This window comes from Bos taurus, chromosome 19, assembly GCF_002263795.3.
Source record: "Bos taurus isolate L1 Dominette 01449 registration number 42190680 breed Hereford chromosome 19, ARS-UCD2.0, whole genome shotgun sequence".
Classification (NCBI taxonomy): Eukaryota; Metazoa; Chordata; class Mammalia; order Artiodactyla; family Bovidae; genus Bos; species Bos taurus.
In genome coordinates, this window is record NC_037346.1 from 16,837,246 (window position 1) to 16,862,716 (window position 25,471).

The 25,471-nt window shown below is 46.0% G+C and overlaps 1 protein-coding gene across 1 annotated transcript in view; it reads left to right on the forward strand.

Moving 5' to 3' along the window:
- Window positions 1–25,471, forward strand: part of ASIC2 (acid sensing ion channel subunit 2) — a 1,206,384-nt gene that overhangs the window by 814,671 nt on the left and 366,242 nt on the right.

Consider the following 25,471-nt stretch of genomic DNA (forward strand, 5'->3'; position numbering starts at 1 on the left):
GCAAGAATACTGGAGTGGGTTGCCATTTCCTTCTCCAGGAGATCCTCCTGATCAGGGATCAAACCCTCACATCTCCTCCTTGGCAGGTGGATTCTCTACCACCCACCAGGGACTATGTGGGGTATAACACATAACAGGCCTACAAACTGTCAGCCCCCAAACCTTGCTCTTCATGAAATTTGTCTGGAAGAGGAAGAGGAGAAGTAACCGGTGAGATCATGAAGCCAAATGAAGGTTAAGGAGAAGACTCGACTAGATGTAGAACTTACAGAGATGCAGTCACACAGAGGAAAACTGAAGGGCCAGGAGTGAGGAGGGAAGGGACGGAATCACTTTAGCAAGGTCACAACTCAATCAGCTTATCTGTATCTACCTTCAATCAGCTTTTAGGGCTCAAAACTGTTCTAAACACCTTGTTGTATTGAGTCTCAGATTGCAAGGACTCTGGGGTGCTATAAAGAGCCCTAGATCTGGGGACTGAAGAATCTGGATAAGGTTCTGCTACTTGTCATCAATACAACCTTGGGTGAGACTCTCTGAACCTCAGTTACTTCACCTGTATAATGGGAACATCACCGTGGACCCACTTGCACCATGGTTGCCATGAGGCTCAGAGATGGTGCCAGATGTTATTACAAACAGGGGAGTTCCCACCAGCAGAGGTTGTACTGACAGATTTCAACATCTCAGAAAACCAGACTTCGGAAGCTACAGGTGTTCTGTTCAGTTCAGTTGCTCCGTCATGTCCGACTCATTGCAGTCCCATGGACTGCAGCACAACAGGCTTCACTGTCCACCATCAACTCCCAGAACTTGCTCTAACTCAGTCCATCAAGTCGGTGATGCCATCCAACCATCTCATACTCTGTTGTCCCTTCTCATCCTGCCTTCAATCTTTCCCAGCATCAGGGTCTTTTCCAGTGAGTCAGTTCTTCGCATCAAGTGGCCAAAGCACTGGAGCTTCAGCTTCAGCATCAGTCCTTCCAATGAATACTCAAGACTGATTTCCTTTAGAATGGAGTGGTTTGATCTCCCTGAAGTCCAAGGAACTCTCAAGAGTCTTCTCCAACACCACAGTTCAAAAGCATCAATCCTTCGGCCCTCAGTTTTCTTTATGGTCCAACTCTCACATCCATACATGACTACTGGAAAAACCATAGCTTTAACTAGACACACCTTTGCTGGTAAAGTGATGTCCTGTCTCTGTGTGCCAGCAGAGCTGATCTGATGACTTCCCGCCTGATTACTATCAGGCTCACCTTGTAAAAGTCCCTGTCCTCATCCTGCCCCACCTGGTTCTCAGTGATCTCAGCTTTCCCACCCAAGACCTTTGGGTTGTACTTTACACTGTTCCTCTCTCTCTCTCCACCATCTGCCACTCTGCTTCCCATAGGGACTTCCCATTTGCTCTCTCAGCCCAGTTGCCGTAACATCATGGATCATCTCCGTGTAGATACAGCACATCCCCACTCCTCCTTGTAGATTCCATTTAGCCTTCTTTCTAGACTAAAGCCTCCTTATCTACACGTGTTTCCCAGCCTTTTCTAGGATTTTTGCAATGGCTAGTGAGCATGAGACCACGGCCATCCCCTCCTAAAACTGTGGGGCTGAGGACAAACAAGCATTCCAGATGCTTTTGTGCAGGCAGAGACTCAGGCGAGATATCTGAAAGTACTTTGAAACCCTTACTGTGGCCCACACACCCAGGGCATTACTGCTGATCTTTTTCTGGGTTTGGGGCAGTAGGGGTCGGGGGTGGGGGGGGCGTTGCTAAGGGAGGTGTCTGTAGCGGAGGGCGGGGGGAGATGAACTGAGTTGGTTGAAAGGGTTGAAAGCCAGGGAATTCCTCTTTCCTCTCATCCTCAGGAGACAGGTTCTGCTCAGGGTTCTGTCTGGCCACAGGTGATAAATATATTTATGCACAAGAGCAACAAGCAGCCATAGATCTTCTATATGGGAGGCAGTTTCCTTTTATTTCAACCACACGAAATGGGCCCCAACCAATGAGCCGGTTCAAAAAGAGAGATCAACGCGGAATTGTAAAATGGCCGAGGCTAAAAGCTCCATTTAATAAAACCTGAAAAATAAAAGCCCTAAGAGCAGAGTACCTTCTTGTGCTTTGAAAAGAGAAATTGCATATTAGAAGGTTGGGAAAAGCAGGCGAGAAAAGAGGTTGGGGGTCTTTTGCAGAGGGTGGCAGTGGGAGGGTGGGCTACAGAAGAGGTGTGTGGGGAAAAGGCAGAGCTCATTCAGGGAGACGGGGGTGGATGTTGTCATTCATTCCGCAGACATTTATTGAGCATTTGCTGTGGGCCAGGTAAGACTGTCTTGCGCAAACAAGACATGTCCAGTTTCAGTACCATTCCCCACGGCATCGCTTGCAAACATTCATTCACTCAAATTCTACCTTCAAGGTTGTTGCCATTTCTGCAGGCTGGTTTTTCTATTATTTGTTCAACCGTTTAATTTAAATTGACTTACTTTTTAAATGTAAATACCAACCTGAGTCTTACCCATGAAATCACAAATTCAAAGTGTTGGGCTCTATTTTCTCTAGTATACATTAAAATGAATACATAATCATAAGACCTATGCTTGTCTGAATTAATGCTTTCTTTTTAAAATATTAATCAAAATGTTTACTTTTAATATAATTACATAAATACTAACTTAAGATTGGTTTATTTATTCCTTCCCATTTGATATATTTAATTAACTAATTTATAGTCCACCCCATTTCTCCAGTCAACACTCATGTTTTTAAATTATTTTTTAAATTGGAAGGTAATTACAATGTCATGTTAGTTTCTGCTGTGCAATACTGTGAATCAGCTGTAAGTGTACATACATCCCCTCTCTCTTCAGCCTTCCTCCCACGCCTCCCATCCCAACCCTTTAGGTCATCACAGAGCACCAAGCAGAGCTCCCTTGCTATACAGCACTTTCACACTGGCTATCTATTTTACACATGGTAGCGTATATATGTCAATGATACTCTCCCAATCCGTCCCACCCTCTTCTTCCCCTGCTGTGTCTACATGTCTGTTTTCTATGCCTGTACCTAAATCTTGTCCTACACATAGGTTCAATGGTACTATTTTTCTAGATTCAACATATATGTGTTAATATATGATATTTGTTTTTCTCTTTTTGACTTATGACAGTCTGTATGACAGACTCTAACTTCATCCACATCTCTACAAATGACCCAGTTTTGTTCCTTCTATGGCTGAGTAAGATTCTATTGTGTATATGAACCACAACTTCTTTATCCATCCCTCTGTTGATGTGTATCTAGGCTGCTTCCTTGTCTTGGCTGTTGTAAATAGTGCTGCAGTAAACATTGGGGTGCGTGTGTTTTTTTGAATTATGGGTTTTCTCAGGGTGAGCTGGGCTCCCCAGGTGGCGCTAGTGGTAAAGAACCCGCCTGCCAATTCAGGAGGCATGCTGCTGCTACTGCTGCTGCTGCTGCTAAGTCACTTCAGTCACGTCCGACCCTGTGTGACCCCATAGACGGCAGCCCACCAGGCTCCCCCGTCCCTGGGATTCTCCAGGCAAGAACACTGGAGTGGGTTGCCATTTCCTTCTCCAATGCATGAAAGTGAAAAGTGAAAGTGAAGTCACTCAGTCGTGTTCGACTCTCAGCGACCCCACAGACTGCAGCCTACCAGGCTCCTCCATCCATGGGATTTTCCAGACAAGAGTAATGGAGTGGGGTGCCATATAAGAGATGTGAATTCAGTCCCTGGGTCAGAAAGATCCTCTGGAGAAGGGAATGGCAACCCACTCCAGTATTATTATTGCCTGGTGAATTCCATGGACAGAGGAGCCTGGAGGGCTACGGTCCCTAGGGTCACAAAGAGTCAGACATGACTGAGGTGACTTAGTGCATATGCACTCACAAGGTGTTAATACTTTCTAAAAGTGTCTTGTACACTATCTGTAATACATAAACCATACATTGGGAAATGCTTCTGAGTGGGGGGTGAGATGTCCATTAGGAGTAAATTTGGCATCACATAATGAAAAACCCCAAATAACTTGCTTAAACAAGGTAGAATATTGTTTTTATCTAACATAAAAGAAGTCTAGAGACAGACAACCCAAAGTCTGGTGTGGTTGCTCCCAGGTTTTAAAACACCCAGATTTTTATTTTTTAGCAACACTATCCAAGGATGTTCTTCCATTCTCTCTTTTTACATCTTTATTGAATTTGTTACAATTTTTGTGTGTGTTTTATGTTTTGGGTTTTTTGGCTGAGAGGCATGTGGGATCTTACCTCCCCGACCAGAGATCAAACTCACACCCACTTCATTGGAAGGCAAAGTCTTAACTACTGGACCACTAGGGAAGTCCCCCTCCATTCTCAAAGTCACTTCATGGCCCGAAATGGCTGCTGCTGCATCATCCATCACATCTATATTCTGGGAGGCAGTAAGAAGGGAGAGGAGGGCAAAAAGATGTCCTACCCACTTAAGTCAGCCCTCTTGAAGGAGCTTTTCTACAAGTTCCCCCAATGATTTCTCTTGTATCTTTTTGGCTAGAACTTTGTCAGGTGGCTGGCTATACCTTAAGTTGCAATGGAGCCATGTTTGGTGCATGAGTGAGAGTCCAATTCTAGGTACATCTTGCACCCTGAGCCTCCCTATTTGGTTTCTGCTGCATGTGTGAACTTCTGCCCTGGTTCTTTCCTTGACTTTCAGTTATCTCCATCAAAGCTAGAACTGGGCCCTGAGCCCTAGACTGGGCAAGAGTGGCAATAGGACTCTGCTGCTTTGTTTTCACTCAACTTCTAAAAGGAGGTCCTAATTCAGGAACTCTTTTCATCAACTTGGATGTACTCCCTTGACTTTAAATCTGGACCCTACCTGATACTGAGAATCAGTGCTACCTAGAAACGCCTTCCAACTTAACTACACACCAATCCCAGACTAGACCCCTGAGACATTAATTTATGTTTGAATCATATGAGAGTTAGCTTTGCTCCCTTTCCTGCCCTTGGCATCTAGTGAATTCTATCAAATCCTCTGTCTCTGGTCCACCTGTTCCCTTCCTGCCATTTAGCTTTCTAGGCGGTGAGGGCCAGGCTGGGTAAACATAACCTGATCGTATCTCTTCTCCCAGTGTGACTTCCGGGCGTTCCAGACTTTCTTCTTCTTCCACTGCTGGTGTTAGGTGTTTGCCCTCAGGACACTTTTGCCTCTCCTACTGGTTTATGTTCTTCTGGGCTGGAAGAGAAAATATCGAGTTCTCTGACTCTGTCTGCAATTGCTTCCAGCTCAGTCCTTGTTGCTTTTTTTATTCCTATGAAATGAAGGATCTACAGTAGGTGCACTTATCTCCAAGTATGAACCTTTTCTGTTAATGGCTTCTACAAAAATCCCTGAGCAGCAAGACGTAACATTGTTATACAGTAATTAGAGATTAGTTAATATTTAACCTTTCATGTAATAATGAGCTTCAGTGTCATGGAAAAAAAACATAATTGCCAAGCTTATGTATTATTCACCTATCATGTTCTCTTTTGGATCTCAATACCCAGCACTCCAAGAGCATTCAACAAATGTTTACCAAAAGAAAGGATAAATAAATGAATGAGTGCATAATAATATTTGTCCTCATTTCTTCATGCCCCAAGGGAATGTAAATCTGTAGCTCATGATGACATAGGTACACATTACCATCCATCTTCTAAAGTAGAGTTTTAAGATCTAGAACAAGGGGTCAGCAAACTTTTCCTGTGAAAATCCAGATAATAAATATTTTAGACTCTGCAGGCCATATGGCCTCTGTTGCAACCACTCAAGCTGCCCTTGGAGCACAAAAGCAGCCAAAGACAGAGTGTAAACAAATAGACATGGCCGTGTTCCAATAAAACTTTTCACACATTGTAAAGTGTTATTCTATTACTCTTGCCAAGTATTATTCTATTATTCTTCTTTTGTAAACCCTATTTGTAGCTCACAGGCTGTATAAAAGCAGGTGGCAGACCACATTTGGCCGTGGGCCATAATTGGCCAACCCAGATCTAGAATACAATTGTCAAACTTTAGCACACATAACAACTACCTGTGGGACTTCCCTGGTGGTCCAGTGGTTAGGAATTCCTTTCCCAATGCAGGGGACACCAGCTCCATCCCTAATCAGGGAACTAGATCCCATATACCTCAACTAAAACCTCACATGCTGCAACTAAGACCTGGTACAGTCAAATAAATAAATATTTTTAAAAAGAACTACCTGAGATACTTTTTTAAAATACTGATTGCCAGGCTCTGCAGCTCAGAAATCCATTTAAGTAGGGATGAATAGAAATCGGCATTTTTAGAAAGCCGGTGATTCTGGTGCAAGCAGTTCTAGGATCAAACTATGAGAAAACCAACCACGTGAATTAAGGCAGGTTAGGCAGCCAAAGGGGCTTCCCTGGTGGCTCATGGGTAAACAATCTACCTGCAGTGCAGGAGATGTGGGTTGGGAAGATCTCCCCTGGAGGAAGAAATGGCAACCCACTCCAATATTCTCCCTGGTGGCTCATAGATGAACACTCTACCTGCAGTGCAGGAGATGCAAGAGATGCGGGTTGGGAAGATCTCCCCTGGAGGAAGAAATGGAAACCCACTCCAATATTCTCACCTGGAAAATCCCATGGACAAAGGAGCCCAGTGGGCTATAGTCCATAGGGTTGCCAAGAGTCAGATACAACTGAGTGAATAAGCATGCATGCACTCAGGCAGCCAAAACAAATGGACCCCCAAATGTTAGGGACTTAATACAACAGAAGTTAATCACATAGACTTCTGGATAGTTATTCAACTCATGGATGACTCTCCTCCATACATGTATTAAAGACCTCAGGTTCTGATGAAATCCAAAGCCACTCTGGAAGTTGACATCCACAAGCAGGCAGGAGAACAAACATTAGGAGCAGAGCATGTGGGAGGTTTATAGGGGACAAAAATCTGGAAGTGGTGAGCATCACTGCTACTCCATCTCAAGAAGTTGGTGAATGGCCTTAACCCGCTAGAAGGAGGGTGGGAGAAATAGTTCAGCTGGAGACCTAGGAAGAGATGTTGACTTAAAAAATATTCACAACCTAAAAGTTGAGAGTTATATTTCATTTGATGAGAGTTTTTAGGACTTCCAAGCCCAAGAGAGCATTTCAAGTGACCCTGAGAGAACCATTCCTGTTCCAAGGAGATGAGGGGAGGAGGCAGTTTATATAGAAGTTTTGCAATGAAGGGCAGGTAGCCTGAACATTAAAAAGATTATTGTTAATTAAAGAAAACCAGATATCCCAAGTTAAGAAATTTAGTGCTTGTCTATGGGAAGATGCGGGAGTCTAGGCTCACTGAAATCATTCCTTTCATATGCATCTCAATTATCCTGAGCCCACATCCTGTGTCTTCTCACAGTCTGAGCTCCCTTGGGGCTCACCGTAGGGAGTGGCTGCAGTCCTGACGGCTGCCAGATCACAGGTATTTTTCTCCTTCCTGAGTGCCCTGAGGCTCTGGAAGTCGAATTGGAGGCCTGCAATCACTGATGACTATGACACCCTTGTTTACTAATGTGGCAGGAAATATTCCATTTCTGGAAAAGAACATCGATTTTGATGCCCGGCTCCTCTTGCCCCAGCCCCTGAGCTAAAGGAAGTAACGAACTGCTAATGGTCTACTCATTGCAAATTTAAGCCTTGAGTGACAAGATTTTAGACCCAGTTCTACCATTTCCAAGTCATGGGAACTTGGACCTCAGCCCCCTAATCTGAAAAATCAGAATAACTTAATAACCTCCCCTGCCTGCCTCCCTCACTAAAGTCTGAAGCTCACAGTGACCCTGTGTGTTCGTGGGGAGGGAGAAGTTCAGCTTTGATTGGGGACTGGGGTAGAGCGTCTTCCTGAGGAAGCTGGGCTTGGGTGACTCTCTTCACTGTAGAGAGTGGTTCTCCCAGTGTGGTCCCCAGGTTAGCAGCAACAGCATCACCCAGGAATTTGTTATAAATGCAAGCTCTCTGGCCCCACCCAAACCCAGCTCAACAGAAACTCTGGGGGTGTGCCTGGCAATCTGTGTTTTAATGAACCCTCCCAGTGATCATGATGCGAGCTCGGATTTAGAGTCACTTCTCCAGACCCTCCATGACCTCTACGCTGTTCTCTACAGGAAGGTAAAGGAAAAGAAAGCCCTCTTTCCTTGTCATGGAGGCTGAGACCCCCTGGAAACTGCTTGCTTTTAATGACAAGATTGCTGCAGCAGCAGCAGTGAGCCACAGAGACACACCCCCCAGCATCCCCTCGGAGCCCCGGGGCTACATCAAGCCCTCTGATTGCAGTGGCTGAAGAATAGCTCATTTTCCAAAGACCTAATTACATAATGAGGCCTTCATGCCTGTGAAGCTCATTCCAAATTGTGCAGCCAGGTGCTAGCTCTGAGCACCATGGGTTGGAGGCCTCATTTGAATATTGTTAAGACAAGAGGTGAATGCACTCCGTGGCCAACAGCACTGTCTGCAGAGGTGGCCTTTTGAGCTCCCCTCCCACCCCCACTAAGCAGCACACAGCAACTCCTAATTACGGTGGAGACCAGCCGGGAGCCTAGGGATGCAGACTGGCCACATTGTCAGGGATGTGCTGGCGCTTCTGGTCCCCTTGTCTGCTCAGCATCGTTGCCTTTCCTCCTCCACAGTCTCAGAATCCAGAGGTGGTACAGGGATAGGAGAGGACTGGACCAAAGATCGGAAGTGTGGCCTGGCTGCTGGACAGTTGGGCAAGCTTTCTGGAGCTGCTGAATTTTCTTGAGCCTTTTCTGAAAAAAATAGAACAATGATCCTTGCCTCATAGGGCTGTTCTGAAGATACAGTAAAACTGAATTTATTAAAGTACTTGGCTCAGCACCTCCTATCAGCAGGCAGGTGCTCACACAAGTTCCAGCCTTATCAGTCACCTCCACTCCCCACCCTTCCCTCCTGTTGTGATGAATCAGTGAATGTCCTGGAATTCTCTGAACGTTTACTCATGCTGTTTCTCTGCTGAAATACTCATTGCACTTATCCCCCACTCCTGGTTGACTCCAGCTTTAGAAATCACCTCCTCCAGGGAGACTGCCCTAACCGCCACCCCGAGTCTAGGTTAGTTTCTCTTTCTTTGAGATCTCATTGCCCCGATCCTTCCTAGTCCTGCGCCAATTGCACCATCCAAATTCCCTCCACACTATATAAGATCTGAGCACACAGGAAACATGCCTGTCTTCACAACTGTAGCCCCATGCCTAGTAATTAGTAGGGGTGCAATACAATAAATGCTGAATAAAAACATGAACAGTGTGTGGTTAGTTGCACAGTCGTGTCTGACACTTTGCAGCCCCATGGATTGTAGTCCACCAGGCTCCTCTGCCCATGAACTTTCCAGTCAAGAATACTGGAGTGGGGTGCCATTTCCTACTCTGGGGGATCTTCCCAACCCAAGGGTTGAACCTAGGTTTATTGCATCTCCTGCATTGACAGGCAGATTTACCCCTAGCGCCACCCAGGTAGGTGTGCAGTAAATGATGAATGAATGATTGAATGAATGAACAAATCTTGCCAGAGCTCATTCTTTGATTAGGATCAATTCATCAATCCAGCGAGAGCTGTTATGGGAAGAGAGGAGTCCAAGATAGATAAAATACAGTCCCCACATTCAAATCATTTAAATCTTAAAAGCCGTGCATGTGAGAAACACAAGGCACATCCTGGGAGCAAGAAGCTCCTCCACCAATCCACACCCGGTAACAAACTCTGCCCCAGGAAATTTCTCGGGATCCTGTGAGATCGAGCCCAAGGCATCATCTCACCATTACTCTGTTTTCTGCTCAGATGGGCTCTGAGCCAGACTGTTCCTCCAGTGCTGCCTCTCGAATGTGTGTACATGGGCTCTAATGCTTTTTGTGTTATCTGCTGCCATTCAAAACTCTGAATATACACATATACACGCACACGTAGTCACATACCCAGCATACTTCTTGCTCCCAATGAAGATGAATGAGTCAGCCCCTTCTCCAGTCTGTTATGGCCCACACATACATGTGTGTATGTTAATCGCTCAGTTGTGTCTGACTCTTTGTGACTCTGTGGACTGTAGCCTGCAAGGCTCCTCTGTCCATGGGATTCTCCAGGCAAGAATACTGGAGTGGGTAGCCATTCCCTTCTCCGGGGAATTTTCCCAACCCAGGGAACAAACCTGGATCTCCGGCATTGCAGGCGGATTCTTTACTGTCTGAGTCACCAGGGCAGCCCAACACATACACACTGGCATCTATGTAACAGGTAGATACCAAGCACTTACTCTACAGGACAGAGATTTGGGGAGAGGACAGTGGTGAATAAAAAGACATGGCTCTGCCCCCCAATAATCCTTCTAGGAGGCTGAAAAACCATGATAAATGCTGAGTGTACAATCAGGGGGAGCTGACAGAGTGGTGGGAGTCAGGAGAAAAAGGAGTGATGATTGAGTGGGGACCCGAAGATTGGGGAGGGGTGTTCATCAAGCCCACCAAGAAAAGCTGAAGAAAATTCCCTGCAAAGGAATAGCCTGCATCCAGCCTTGCAATGCAGGAGACCTGGGTTCAATCCCTGGGTTGGGAAGATACCCTGGAGAAGGGAAACGCTACCCACTCCAGTATTCTGGCCTGGAGAATTCCATGGACTATATAGTTCATGGGGTCGCAAAGAGTCGGACACGACTGAGCCACTTTCACTTTCCCTTTCAGCCCTTGCATAGGAAGGAGTCCAGAGCACTTAGAAGGACAGCACTGCTGGACAGCAGAGAGCAAGGGGGAACTGATGGGGAGGGGGGCTGGAGAAGCAGGCACGTGGGACAGATTCTGTTGAGGGTTTGGGTGGTTCCCCCAAGAACAATGGGAAGAATGGTAAGAGGTGGGACTTGGTCAGGTCTGCACAGTTAAAAGTTTATGCAGGATGTCATGGCAACAGAATACCAGTTAGAAGACTGTTTCTATGGACCAGGGAAGAGATTGGATCATCTTCACTAGGAAGCTGGTGGGGGTGGAGATATGGGGATGAATGAGTTTAAAGATGCTCATGGACCATCACTGGGTGAGTCTTGAATAGACCCATGGTATACGTGATAAGTATAACCTTGATGGAGACCCTGAACATAGTCAGAGGGTCCGGAAGTACGAGTCAGTAACAGATGAATTAAATTGATACCATCACTTTATTACAAGGCTCCCAATGCTAAGAAATGTAAAAGTGGAACCCTGGGAAGAGGAAGTCACTCCTGGCTCAGGAATAAGGACAAGGAAGAAGTGACATTTTGTTGGACTTAAAACAGGAGATAAGCTGTAGACAGGAGAGCAAGGGAGGTTGGGCAGCAGAAGGTCCCACTGTGGTGATGGGTGTGTTCAGGACAGGATAACAAAAGGATGAATGACACAGTTGACTTAAGTGCTTTCAGGAAAATAGCTGAGAGTGGACGAGTCTGGAATGGAAATAGTCTAAAGTGGCAAAATACGGAGATTGGATGTTATTTCATGGATTTGTGGAGCCATTCAATCACAGTACAATTACTGAATCTGCATCTTCTTGGCCACCATACTGGGCTCCGGGAATGCAATGTTTGGACCTTTAAGGAGCTCAGAATCCAGTGGGGAGGCAGATGTGTGAATAAGACCCACATGTGTAAGTGGAGGGGGGCAGGTGTGTAAGTGAGGGGAGGGGGAAGATGTGTAAAAGCTGTTAGTGCATCGCTAGGTAAAGCGTGAGGCTTAATGTGGACCTTGAGTAATAAGGCTGAGTTCACAAGACAGACCCAAGGAAAGAAAAGGTGAGTTTCAGGAGAGGAAAAGAACTGACAGGGGTGGAGAGAGAAATCCGAATGGCGGGAAGAGGAAATAAGCAGCCTGGAAGTATGAGAGTGCTGGTGAGGGTGAGGGCATGCTGAACATTGATGCACACCTTGAACTGGAAGCGCATGGGGAGGTGCCAAGGCCAGAGAGGGCAACAGGCATAAAGCAGTCCTGGAGGACATCACAGGACTTCCTCCAGTCATGAAAAGTTCCCTCTAGAAATCACTGGGAGGGTGGCTGGGAGAAGAGGAAAGAACCCCGAGGCAAGGTTCTGTTGCAGGGTTGTAAGCAATGGGGACAATAATTGAACTAAGACTGATAGGGCCTTGATGAGATTGTCTTCTCTAGATCTCATTTGACAGAAGCAGAAAGAGTCCCGTTAATCATCCAGGGCTTTACTGCTAGTGAGTTGGAGCTGGGAAAGGCTGAGTGCCATGGGCAGAGGTGATCAGACCGCACTGCAAGAGTCCAGGCAAGTAGCCAGAAGGGCGGTGCCCATGGAGCACCGCTGGCAGATACCAAGGCATCTCATCCTCTGGTTCAGACAGGTTGAATAGACAGTGAAAGAGAGGGCTGATGTGACAGTTCCAGGATTTCTGGCTTCTTGGTCCAGAGGAGAAAACATGGACTAGTAACTGTGAGGCAATCTACTTGAGTGAGTTGCTGGGGAAATTGTGTGTTTGATTCGGAGCATCCCTATTTTGAGGTATCTGGAAGGTGTCCACATGGAGGTCAAGTCAGAGAGTCAGATGCATAAAACTGAGAGTTTCAGCTACAGGTGTAGACTAAGGGGCCCTTCTCGGAGGGGCGGCAATGAGAGCCATGGGAGTAGAGAAGCTAACCCAGGGAGTGGAAAGAGGAGAGATGAGACACAAGAAAAAGCCTAGGGGAGAGGACCACAGAGAAGACTGAAGAGGAGGCATCAGAAAGGCACTGCTGGAGGAAGAAGATGGTTTTAAGACCCATCTGTCAGCAGACCTGCTCCCGGTCACACAGTCACCCATGCAAATTTCAGATCCAGACCCTAGGTGCTCCATCTCCTCACTCATCATGCTCCCCAGCGTCCCCACAACACCGCTGGGTCCCCTCCCACCCTGCTCTGGCCACAAGGGTAAAGAACTCCACCAGAAAAGCTCAAAAATGCCCAATAATCATAAACCCAGGATACCCACACTCCCAAGACCTTGAATTCCCCTGGGAATTTTCTTTGAGAAACAAAGTTGCATTATGAATGCTCTTTGATGAGGTCCACAATTAAACATTTTGTAATCACAGGAACAGCTTGGAGGTGGGGGGAATGAGTCTTCAGGATGTATAAGAACGCTGCTTAGAGGTCGGGGTTTACCTGAAGGGAGGATCCCACAGAGAAAATGGAGCTCTGTACCTCAGGGGGCCATGTAAACAGGAAAAGACTGGTGAGGGGAGGATGGGAAATCATTAGACCTGTGTGGAAGTGTCTCAGTCTGGGAATGAATGTTGAATGAATGCCTTAGTATGGCAGCCTGGGAGAAGACGGGCACTGGAAGGAAGAGCTTAAGACCAGCTTCGCTCTCCTTGCCCTTCCATTTGCAGTGGGGCAGGTCATGATGTCCAAACATCCAGCAGTCTCCAATAGCCAGTGGACCCTTAGAAATGGGGAGGGACTCGCAGGCAGAGAGGGCTTCCCCAGTGGCTCAGCGGTAAAGAATCCGCCTGCAATGCAGGAGATTTGGGTTCAATCCTTGTGTGGGGAAAAGCTCCTGGAAGAGGAAATGGCAACCCACTCCAGTATTCTTGCCTGGAGAATCCAAAGGATGGGGAACTTGGTGGGCTATATAGTCCATAGGGTCACAAAACATTGACACCACTGAATGGACACACGCATACACATACACACGCACATGTACACACACACATACAAGTAGAAAGGAGAGAGGAGGAGGGGGACAAAAATAATTGCACCCCACATGTTAGCTCTATAATAGAGGTCTAAGCATTAGTCTCATTTTGCTGATAGAGACATTGAGGCTTAAAGAATTCAAGTACCTCATCAAGTCCTATGATTAATAAGTGATAGGACCAAGATTTGAATCTAGGGCTTTCTATACCAAAGCTATGCACTGTTTCAACCCTACAGGGAAAGTAGAATTCTTATAGTAAGCTCCAAAAAGGAGATTTAGGGAGTTTGAAGAATCTCCCAATATCATGGTGAAATGTAACTCAGATGGTAAAGAATGCCTGCAGGGCAGGAGACCCAGGTTCGATCCATGGGTCAGGGAGATCCCCTGGAGAAGGGAATCGCTATCTACTCCAGTATTCTTCTGGAGAATTCCAAGGACAGGGTAGCCTGGCAGGCTACAGTCCATGGGGTTGCAAAAAGTTGGACACCACTGAACAGCTGACACCTTCACTTTGTCACGTGAATGGGCGTTGTTTCTGCAGGGTGACGCCATACAACCTGATCAGACTCAGAGTGTTTCTGAGACTCGTGGGAGGTTAGGAGTTGCTGAGGTCCTGAGATGCAGAGAGAAGTTAGCAATTAAGGATTTCATGAATCTGCTCTCTGCTGGCTCAGCAAAGGTGCAAGATGTAGTCCCAGTCTGTGTGAGCTTACAGCAGGACAGCTACACAATACATTCATTGAAGATGGTATATGTGTCTGACTCTTTATGGACTGTAGCCCACCAGGCTTCTCTGCCCCTGGGATTCTCCAGGAAGGAATACTGGAGTGGGTTGCCATGCCCTCCTCCAGGGGATCTTTCCAACCCAGGGATCGAACCCTGGTCTCTTATGTCTCCTGCATTGGCAGGTGGGTTCTTTACCACTAGCACCACCTGGGAAGCCTCATAACTAAGAATTCAGTGTATGTTTTGGACAGAGCAGCTCAGCAATGAGGGTGATAAATGATGAAGAGGAGCAAACAGAACCTAAGAAGGCTCAGTAGAGAAGAAGGTGGGTCTTCACCTAGACTTTGAAGAATGGATGGCATTTGGGCAAGTTTTCAGCCCACTCCTACTTGGAATACTAGCATTCTACAAGCTCAGTGATAGGTTTCCTTCACTAAAATAGAAAAATAGACATTCCAATTCCCAGAACACATTAGCTTAACATATAGAATTTTTTCTATGTTGTGTTTTTTCTTAAAAAAAAAAATACACCTTTCTTAAACTTTGGGTGCCTGCTACCATTTGCCAGCTAGTGAGGGCTGAGGGGAACAGACAGAATGATCAAGTGGAAATAAATGCTAATGGGAGGCCAGGAATGTGTTTTCTTCAAAATATTTTATGTGTGATTATTCTTCTTTTGAGTTGCAGAGACCTACGTACATACACTATGGTCATATTTCCTGCTAGAAAATCGTTCTTGGTCTGAGTGATGGAATTAAATATGTCAATATTTCTTGGCGTTTCATGCAGAAAACTGAGATTTCCAGGTGCTCCATCACCTAAACCACTTTGAAAGCCAGTGGGATAGATTGGGAGGTGGGGGCTGGGGCAGGTGGAGGGTATTCTAGATCACAGAAGCTGAAAGGACATTTCTGTAGAGGTGAGAATGCACCCAGGCTGGAAGCCTGGCAGGGGCAAGCATCAGCCCAGGTGCCTGGAAACTTGTTTTTTTAACTTTCAAATGTCACATAAATGGTGACCTCGAGTGCCAGAGGCAGAGCCATTTCGGTGACTTGGAAAAGCTAACTTCCGGGCCAGTGCTCCCCTAACCCACCCACTCCCCACCACCCCTACTCCACCCCATCCTAATTCCTCTCCTTCAGAATCACACACCCATGTGCCTTAAGTGGAATTCAACCCACACACATGTTTTATTTGCCCCCCATCCAGTGTTTTACAAGCTCTTTATTATTTACCAATATTTTTAAATGATTTTACATAAAAATCCCTATATGGCTTCTTTTTAAAAATAAGAACACCAGTGAGCCATCATTTTTAGATGACGACAGTAAGTACAGATGAGAAGCAGCTGCTCCCTTTAGCAGACCATGGACCCCCAGTCCTCACTACTCAAAGTGCGGACTGTAGACCAGCAGCATGGACATCACCCAGGAGCTTGTGAGAAATGCAGAATCTCAGGCTCCACCCCAGACCTCTTCAATCAGAATCTGTATTTTAACAGCATCCCCAGGTGCTCTGTTTGCATATCGGAGATGGAGAAGCAGTGATGTGGTACCCCGGTGCTGGCCCAGGCAGCCTCTCTTGTTTACCTCAATCGCCTGGCCCAGGAACACACGACATCCCTGCTCTAGATCTGGTTCATTCTTGCCCAAGGCACCACCCAAATCCTTGATGCAACCTCAGGGGACCAGGGTCCAGCTTGAACCCACCTTCTCTCAAGAGACCATCGGGCCAAACCTATGAAGCCCACCCCCTATTCAGCTTGTTGTTGTTCAGTCACTGAGTTGTGTCTGACTCTCTGTGACCCCATGGACTGCAGCACTCCAGGCTCCTCCGTCCTCCACGATCTCCCTGAGTTTGCTTAAATTCATGTCCATTGAGTTGGTGATGGTATCCAACCATCTCACCTGTTCGGCTTGGCCCCCACTAAAAGCCCGAGCCCCCTACAGCACCTCATCATCCATCATCACAGGACCTCATCCCCTCCCTGCTCTGCACAACACCTAATCTCACCCTATTTCTAGCCCTCCCCATCCTGGTGTTGTGGGCCCTGGAGCTCACAGTCTATGGGCCAGAGACTTCCTGACAGCAACAGCTCTTCTCTGAATATCCTCTTCACCTTTTTGTCCTAACTCTTGTCCATTTCAACATTTTCACCTGCACCTCTACCTACATTTAAGGTCTGAAAGTGGGGTGTGTCTCCTCTTCCTTGCTCCCAAGCACTGCCTTCTAATCACATATGCTCCTCACTTAAATACACACACACACACACACACACACACATGCTCAGATCCTTGGAGGTGGGTCAGTGCAGTCATCACCACCATCCAGACGTCCTTGTTGCCGACACCACAACAAACCTCACTCACCTATCTCTCTGTGTCCTTCCTAGCACTCTGTCATTATACACGATGACCTCAGAATCCATGTGGATGGGTCATCCAACACCTTGGCCTCTTAAGTTTCTTGACATCACTTCTTCCAGTAACCTATTTTTCACTCACCCTGCGGCAGCTACCCAGCTCCATGGTCATAATCTTGACCTTATCATCACCAACAACTGTATCACCTTCAAGAAATCTTGACTTGAAGTATTCCCTCTGATGACAACTGCTTATCCTCCTGGCTCAGCCACACCGGTGCTCAAGTTCCTGTAATTATGTGATCTCATTGAGGCTTCTAGATGGATGACCCTTACACCCCTCACCGCCAATCATTCCACAGGTCCTCATGACCCTCCTGGTCTGTCTTTCTTTAAACTCATGCTTTGTCATTATAATCACTCTCTTGATCAAACGCCCTCATTCTCTTTGCCACCTCTGCCTCTTCTTAAGAACAAGGACAAGCCCTGGGCATGATTAAACCTGACTCTCCACCTGCTCCAAGTTGCCAGGCAAAAACACAGGTTCGTGGGATAATTGGTCCAACTTTCAGCTCACAGACATTAACCTCAAATTGGCACTCAGGGTTGCCTGGCAATCCTACCACATTCTCCAAGTAAATTCACTTGCCTATGCTTCTAAATGACTGTTTCACAGTTCCTCCCCTCTACTCAAAAGTCCTACATCCTTTCCCCTCAAAATGCTCCCACACATACTCATACACAACAGCCACAGTGCTTACCTCATGCTTGAATGCAATTAGAATTAATTAGATAGACTCTCCGGAGAAGGCGATGGCACCCCACTCCAGTACTCTTGGCTGGAAACTCCCATGGACGGAGGAGCCTGGTAGGCTGCAGTCCATGGGGTTTCGAAGAGTCGGACACGACTGAGTGACTTCACTTTCACTTTTCACTTTCATGCATTGGAGAAGGAAATGGCAACCCACTCCAGTGTTCTTGCCTGGAGAATCCCAGGGACGGGGGAGCCTGGTGGGCTGCCGTGTATGGGGTCACACAGAGTCAGACACGACTGAAACGACTTAGCAGCAGCAGCAGCAGGTAGACTCTCAGATGTCCATACTGAAAAGACTCTCCTCTGAACCCCGTTTCTCTGTCTCTCCTCTTATTTCTGTGGATGAAGAGTCTCCACCCCTTTTTAAGGCCACGCCTCCTTTTGGGTTCTGGGTCCCATTCATCTCTCCCTCCCCATCAGCTCATATCTGCAGTCCACCTCCTCCTCCCTTGCATCAGCCATTTCTACCTTCCTCTAGCATCATTTCTCTCCACAAACAAACCTATTCCCAAATTTACCTTCAGCTCACACATCCCATTTAACCCTTCAGCCATTCTCCACTATTCTGTCCCCACTTCACAGCAAAACTTTCCTTAAAAAGGGTGTCTGGATTTGCCCATGCTTCCACTTCATGTTGTCTTTTTAAATTATTTTTAATTGGAGGATAATTGCTTTACAATGTTGTGTTAGTTTCTGTCATACAACAACATGAATCAGCTATATGTGTACATATATACCCACCCACTTGAACCTCCTTTCCAACACACAACCACACCCCCCCGCCCCCGCCCATCCCACCCATCTAGGTCACAGAGCACCAGGAGAAGCTTCTGGTGCTATGCAACAGCTTCCCACTAGCTATCTATTTCACACATGGTAGTGTGTATATGTATATGTACACATACATACATATGCATATATATGTGTGTATATAGCTTCCCATATGGCACTAGCAGAGAAGAGCCCACCTGCCAATGCAGGTAGATGTAAGAGACCCAGGTTCAATCCCAGGGTCGGGAAGATCCCCTGCAGAAGGGCGTGGCAACCCACTCCAGTATTCTTGCCTGGAGAATCCCATGGACAGAGGAGCCTGGCAGGCTGCAGTCCACAGAGTCGCAAAGAGTCGGACATGACTGAAGTGACTTGGCACTCACACACAGTGTATCCATGTCAATACTACTCTCTCATGTTGTGGGCCGTATAAACAAGGGAATATTCAGTTCAGTTCAGTTCAGTTGCTCAGTTGTGTCCGACTCTTTGTGATCCCATCAGTTGCAGCATTCCAGGCCTCCCTGTCCGTCACCAACTCTCAGAGTCCACCCAAACCCATGTCCATTGAGTCGGTGATGCCATCCAACCATCTCATCCTCTGTCATCCCCTTCTCCTCCTGCCCTCAATCTTTCCCAGCATCAGGGTCTTTTCAAATAAGTCAGCCCTTTGCATCAGGTGGCCAAAGTATTGGAATTGCAGCTTCAACATCAGTCCTTCCAATGAACACCCAGGACTGATATCCTTTAGGATGGACTGGTTGGATCTCCTTGCAGTCCAAGGGACTCTCAAGAGTCTTCTCCAACACCACAGTTCAAAAGCATCAATTCCTCAGTGCTCAGCTTTCTTTATAGTCCAACTGTTACATCCATACATGACCACTGGAAAAACCATAGCCTTGACTAGACGGACCTTTGTTGGCAAAGTAATGTCTCTGATTTTCAATATGCTGTCTAGGTTGGTCATAACTTTCCTTCCAAGGAGTAAGCATCTTTTAAGTTCATGGCTGCAATCACCATCTGCAGTGATTTTGGAGCCCAGAAAAATAGTCAGCCACTATTTCCCTATCCGTTTGCCATGAAGTGATGGACCAGATGCTATCATCTTAGTTTTCTGAATGTTAAGCTTTAAGCCAACTTTTTTACTCTCCTCTTTCACTTTCATCAAGAGGCTCTTTAGTTCTTCTTCGCTTTCTGCCATAAGGGTGGTGTCATCTGCATATCTGAAGTTATTGATATTTCTCCCAGCAGTCTTGATTCCAGCTTGTGCTTCATCCAGCCCAGCGTTTCTCATGATGTACTCTGCATAGAAGTTAAATAAGCAGGGTGACAATATAGAGCCTCGACATACTCCTTGTCCTATTTGGAACCAATCTGTTGTTCCATGTCCAGTTCTAACTGTTGCTTCCTGATCTGCATACAGGTTTCTCAAGAGGCAGGTCAGGTGGTCTGGTATTCCCATCTCTTTCAGAATTTTCCACAGTTTATTGTGATCCACACAGTCAAAGGCTTTGGCATAGTCAATAAAGCAGAAATAGATGTTTTTCTGGAACTCTCTTGCTTTTTCGATGATCTAGCGGATGTTGGCAATTTGATCTCTGGTTCCTCTGCCTTTTCTAAAACCAGCTTGAGCATCAGGAAGTTCATGGTTCACGTATTGCTGAAGCCTGGCCTAGAGAATTTTAAGCATTACTTTACTAGAGTGTGAGATGAGTGCAATTGTGTGGTAGTTTGAGCATTCTTTGGCACTGCCTTTCTTTGGGATTGGAATGAAAACTGACCTTTTCCAATCCTGTGGCCACTGTTGAGTTTTCCAAATTTGCTGGCATGTTGAGTGAAGCACTTTCACAGCATCATCTTTCAGGATTTGAAATAGCTCAACTGGAATTCCATCACCTCCATTAGCTTTGTTCGTAGTGATGCTTCCTAAGGCCCATTTGACTTCACATTCCAGGATGTCTGGCTCTAGGTGAATGGTCACACCATGATTATCTTGGTTGTGAAGATCTTTTTTGTACAGTTCTTCTGTGTGTTCTTGCCACCTCTTCTGAATATCTTCTGCTTCTGTTAGGTCCCTACCATTTCTGTCCTTTATTGAGCCCATCTTTGCATGAAATGTTCCCTTGGTATCTCTAATTTTCTTGAAGAGATCTCTGGTCTTTCCCATTCTGTTGTTTTCCTCTATTTCTTTGCATTGATCTCTGAGGAAGTCTTTCTTATCCCTCCTTGGTATTACTCAACCATAAAAAGGAACAAACGAGTCAGTTGAATGTTGTCTTCTTAACCCCCTATCGTCACAGTGCAACCCCACTTCTGCACAGACACTACCCAAGTCAAGGTCACTAGCTGCCCTATAGTCACGTAGGTGGTAGGGCATGCTGAAATCAACATTATCTATCCCTCCCTCCCTCCTGGAGCCTGTTCTCTTGGCTTTGGTTTCAGCTCACATTCAGATATGACTCCCACTTCCCAGTCCCTCCCTCTTGGTCTTCTTTGCACGTTCCTCCTCCTCTGTGGAAGCTCTCAATATTGGAGGGTCTCTGGGCTCTGTTTGAGGTTGCTCTCTCTTCTCTAACTACACTCCTTTCCTTTGGTAGTCTGTATGCAAATAACTTCCAGAACTGTATTTCCGGCTTTAATAACTTCTCAGAGCTCAAGTTGCAAATATCCAACTGCCAGCATGGCATCTCCACAGGGACGTTACCAGGCACCTCAAACTTAGCATGACCAGAGTAAAACCCTTAATCCTAAAACACGCCTGTCCCACCACTGAAGCATATGTGCACACATGTTCAGATATATGCATGCATGCACATAGCCACAGGGAAAACCCCAAATTTTGTCTGTGCTTTCCTGTCTCAGAAAATATCACTCCTCTTCACCCTATCAGAAGCCAAAAAGGTTGGAGTTCCCCTTTATTCCTGTCTTTGACTCTCTGCTCTCCCCAACCTGTGACAATCCACTTGCAGACACAGGTGGGGAAGGGGAGGGTGGGATGAATTGGGAGGTTAGGTTTGACATACATGCAACCACCATGCGTCAAATAGATAGCTAGTGGGAAGCTGCTCCATAGCACAGGGAGCTCAGCTTGAAGCTCTGTGATGACCTAGAGAGATGGGATGGAGCGGGGAGGGAGGGGTAAGAGAGAGGGTATATATGCATATACACAGCTGATTCCCAGGAGGCTCAGTGGTAAAGAATCTTCCTGCCAATGCAGGAGATGCAAGTTCAATCCCTGGGCCGGGAAGATACACTGGAGAAGGAAATGGAAACCCACTCCAGGGTTCTTGCCTGGGAAATCCCATGGACAGAGGAGCCTGTCCATGGCTCCATGGACATGTTTAGACACAATGACTAAACAATAATAACAATAACATAGCTGATTCATCTCATTGTACATCAGAAACTAACACAATATTGTAAAGCAATTACACTCCAATAGAGGAGAAAAAAAAACCCCAAAGGCTATTGATCCTACTTCCAAAATACCTTTGGAAATGTACATACATGTCACCATGTTTCCACCTCTGCTATTAACACCTTCCTTCAAACCATCCACATTCTCATCACACCACTGGCATCACCTCTTAACTGGCCTCTGCTTCCATTCTTTGTCCCTGAAATCCATTCTCCATGCAGGAGCCAGAGAGATTTATTTAAAGACATATAACAGATCACATCACTCCCGCTTCAACCCACGCATGGCACTTGAAACAGAATCTACGCTTTTCCCCCAAGGATTCCAACACCATACATAGTTCAGCTTTCACTTTCCTCTCCAACTTCATTTTCGTCTCTCTTCCCTCATGTCCATAATTGGCTCTGCCAATCTCTTTCCCACCTTTGTACCAGCTCTTCTTTCTCTCTGGAATTGCCTCTCCCCCTGGCCTGACCACCCGATAGCTCATAAGCACACCATCCTGGTTTCAATCTCTGCTCCACCGTTTGTCATTGTTCATCATGTCCGACTCTTTGTGACCCTATGGACTGCAGCACGCCAGGCTTCCCTGTCCTTCACTATCTCTCGGAGTTTGCTCAAACTAATGTCCACTGTGTCGGTGATGACATCCAACCATCTCATCCTTTGTCACTCCTTTCTCCTCCTGCCCTCAATCTTTCTCAGCATCAGGATCCTTTCTGATGAGTCATCTCTTCGCATCAGGTGGCCAAAATACTGGAGTTTCAGCATCAGTCTTTCAATGAATATACAGGGTTGATTTCCTTTAGGATAGACTGGTTTGATCTCCTTGTTGTCCAAGGGACTCTCAAGATTCTTCTTCAGCACTACAATTCAAAAGCATCAATTCTTTGGTGCTCTGCCTTCTTTATGGTCCAACTCACATCCATACATGACTCTTGGAAAACCCATAGCTTTGACTGTACAGCAAAGTGATGTCTCTGCTTTTTAATACCCTGTCTAGGTTTGTCATAGCTTTTCTTCCAAGAGGAAAGTGTCTTTTAATTTAATGGCTGCAGTCACCATCCACAGTGATTTTGGAGACCAAGAATATAAAGTCTGTCACTGATTCAATTTTTCAGCATCTATTTGCTTTGAAGTGATGGGATCAGATGCTGTGATGTTAGTTTCTTGAATGTTGAGTTTTAAGCTAGCTTTACCATTTCTCCACTACCACCATTTCCATTTTTATTTGTTTATTTATTGACTATCTCCCTTCACTGTCATAATTTATATAAGTACAGGACACGTGCCCTATTCACTGCTATGTTCTTAGTGCCCAAAATAGTAGCTGGCACAGGATAAGAGTTCAATAGACATTTGTTGAAGGAATGCACAAAAAATGTTACCAAGAAAAAAAATTTGCTAATCTCCAAGATTACAAGAGTAATGTTTAGCCTTCTCCAGAGAATAGATTGTTTGTAAGAACTTGAACATCTTACTTCATTGGAATGCAAATGGACACTTACTAATTACAAATGAGCCTTATCTATACATGACAGCCTCTCTGGCAAGACCTCTATCTGGAAACACTTTGGTAGTCAGGAGTTCTGGTGGTTTATAAACTGGAAATTTGCTTTTTCTTTTCTAACTTTTTTTTGTTTTGCTTTAAATCTTCTCGTGATTGGCTAATTCAAGCTGCTATCCTCAGCCCAAAAGAAATAAGGTTTTGCTATGTATGCAGTGGTGTGACTTCTCCACTAACAATCTATAGTCATTCATTAATTCATTTGTTCATTCATTCATTTGTTCAGGTGTATGTTGGCCCTCATATGGGTACTTACGACAAATACAGAGCTGAGACCTGGTCTCTGTCCTCAAAGAAGGTCCAGTGTACTCACCAAACATGCTTTTGTGCTTAGTCACTCAGTCGTGTCTGACTCTTTGCAACCCTTTGACCTGTAGCCCACCAGGCTCCTCTGTTCATGGGATTTTTCAGGCAAGAATATTAGAGTGGGTTGCTATTTCCTCCTCCAGGAGATCTTTTTGACCCAGGGATTGAACCCAAGTCTCCTGCATTGCAGGTGGATTCTTGACCTGTGGAGCCCTCAATGAGTAAATAAATTCCTGGAGGTAGTAGATTAACAACATAAGAAATATATGAACAGGGTTAGGTGGAAGGAGAGACCAAAGAGAGATCTGATACAGTCAAGGAAGCGTTATGATCCCTGCTTGGACGTATTATCTCATTTCAGCCTCATTCAGGGCTTCCCAGGTGGCACTAGTGGTAAAGAATCCACCTGCCAATGCAGGAGACAGAAGAGACGAAGGTTCAATACCTGGGTCAGGAAGATGCCCTGGAGGCGGGCATGGCAACCCACTCCAGTATCCTTGCCTGGAGAATCCCAAGGACAGAGGAGCCTGGTGGGCTATAGTCTAAAGGGTCGCACAGAGTTGGACACAACTGAGTGACTTAGCATACACATGCACACCCTCATTCAAACCTTATGAGACCAAGATTTCTATCTCCAATTTACAGACAAAGAAACTGAATTGCCTAGATGTTAAATCCTTGGCTCAGGGTCATCAGTGCTAAGCGGTCAGATGAGGTTTGTAATCCATTTCTTCTGAGCAGGCTCTCTCCCGCTAGCAGGTGCCTCCAATAGTTATGTCCTGGTAACCTACTATCTGCTCCAGACCCTCCTAGTAACAGTGCCAGGTAACAGTGACGACCAGCTGCTGGCCTGCAGTCTGGTGACACTGCGGGAAAAGTCCATACCATCCAACACTGGACATCCCCTCCAGCAGCTGCTCCTCTATCAGCTCTGATCTACCTGCCTCAGGGGTCTTCCTCCTTCTCCAATGACTGGTCCAGAGAGTTTTACCAACTTTTACTGAGAATCTATATGCATGTGGCACTGGGAGGGGATCAGTTCAGTTCAGTTCAGTCACTTAGCTGTGTCTGACTCTTTGCAACCCCATGAGCTACAGCACGCCAGGCCTCCCTGTCCATCACCAACTCCCAGAGTTCACCCAAACTCATGTCCATTGAGTTGGTGATACCATCCAACCATCTCATCCTCTGTCATGCCCCTCTCCTCCTGCCCTCAATCTTTCCCAGCATCAGGGTCTTTTCAAATGAGTCAGCTCTTCGCTTCAGGTGGCCAAAGTATTGGAGTTGCAGCTTCAACCTCAGTCCTTCCGATGAACACCCAGGACTGATTTCCTTTAGGATGGACTGATTGGATCTCCTTGCAGTCCAAGGGACTCTCAACAGTCTTCTCCAACACCACAGTTCAAAAGCATCAATTCTTCAGCACTCAGCTTTCTTTATAGTCCAACTGTCACATCCATACTTGACTACTTATTTGCAGAGTAATGTCTCTGCTTTTGAATATGTTGTTTAGGTTGGTCATAACCTTCCTTCCAAGGAGTAAATGTCTTTTAATTTCATGGCTGCAATCACCATCTGCAGTGATTTTGGAGCCCAGAAAAATAAAGTCAGCCACTGTTTCCGCTGTTTCCCCATCCATTTGCCATGAAGTGATGGGACCGGATGCCATTATCTTCATTTTCTGAACGCTGAGCTTTAAGCTAACTTTTTCACTCTCCTCTTTCACTTTCATCAAGAGGCTCTTTAGTTCTTCTTCACTTTCTGACATAAGGGTGGTGTCATCTGTACATCT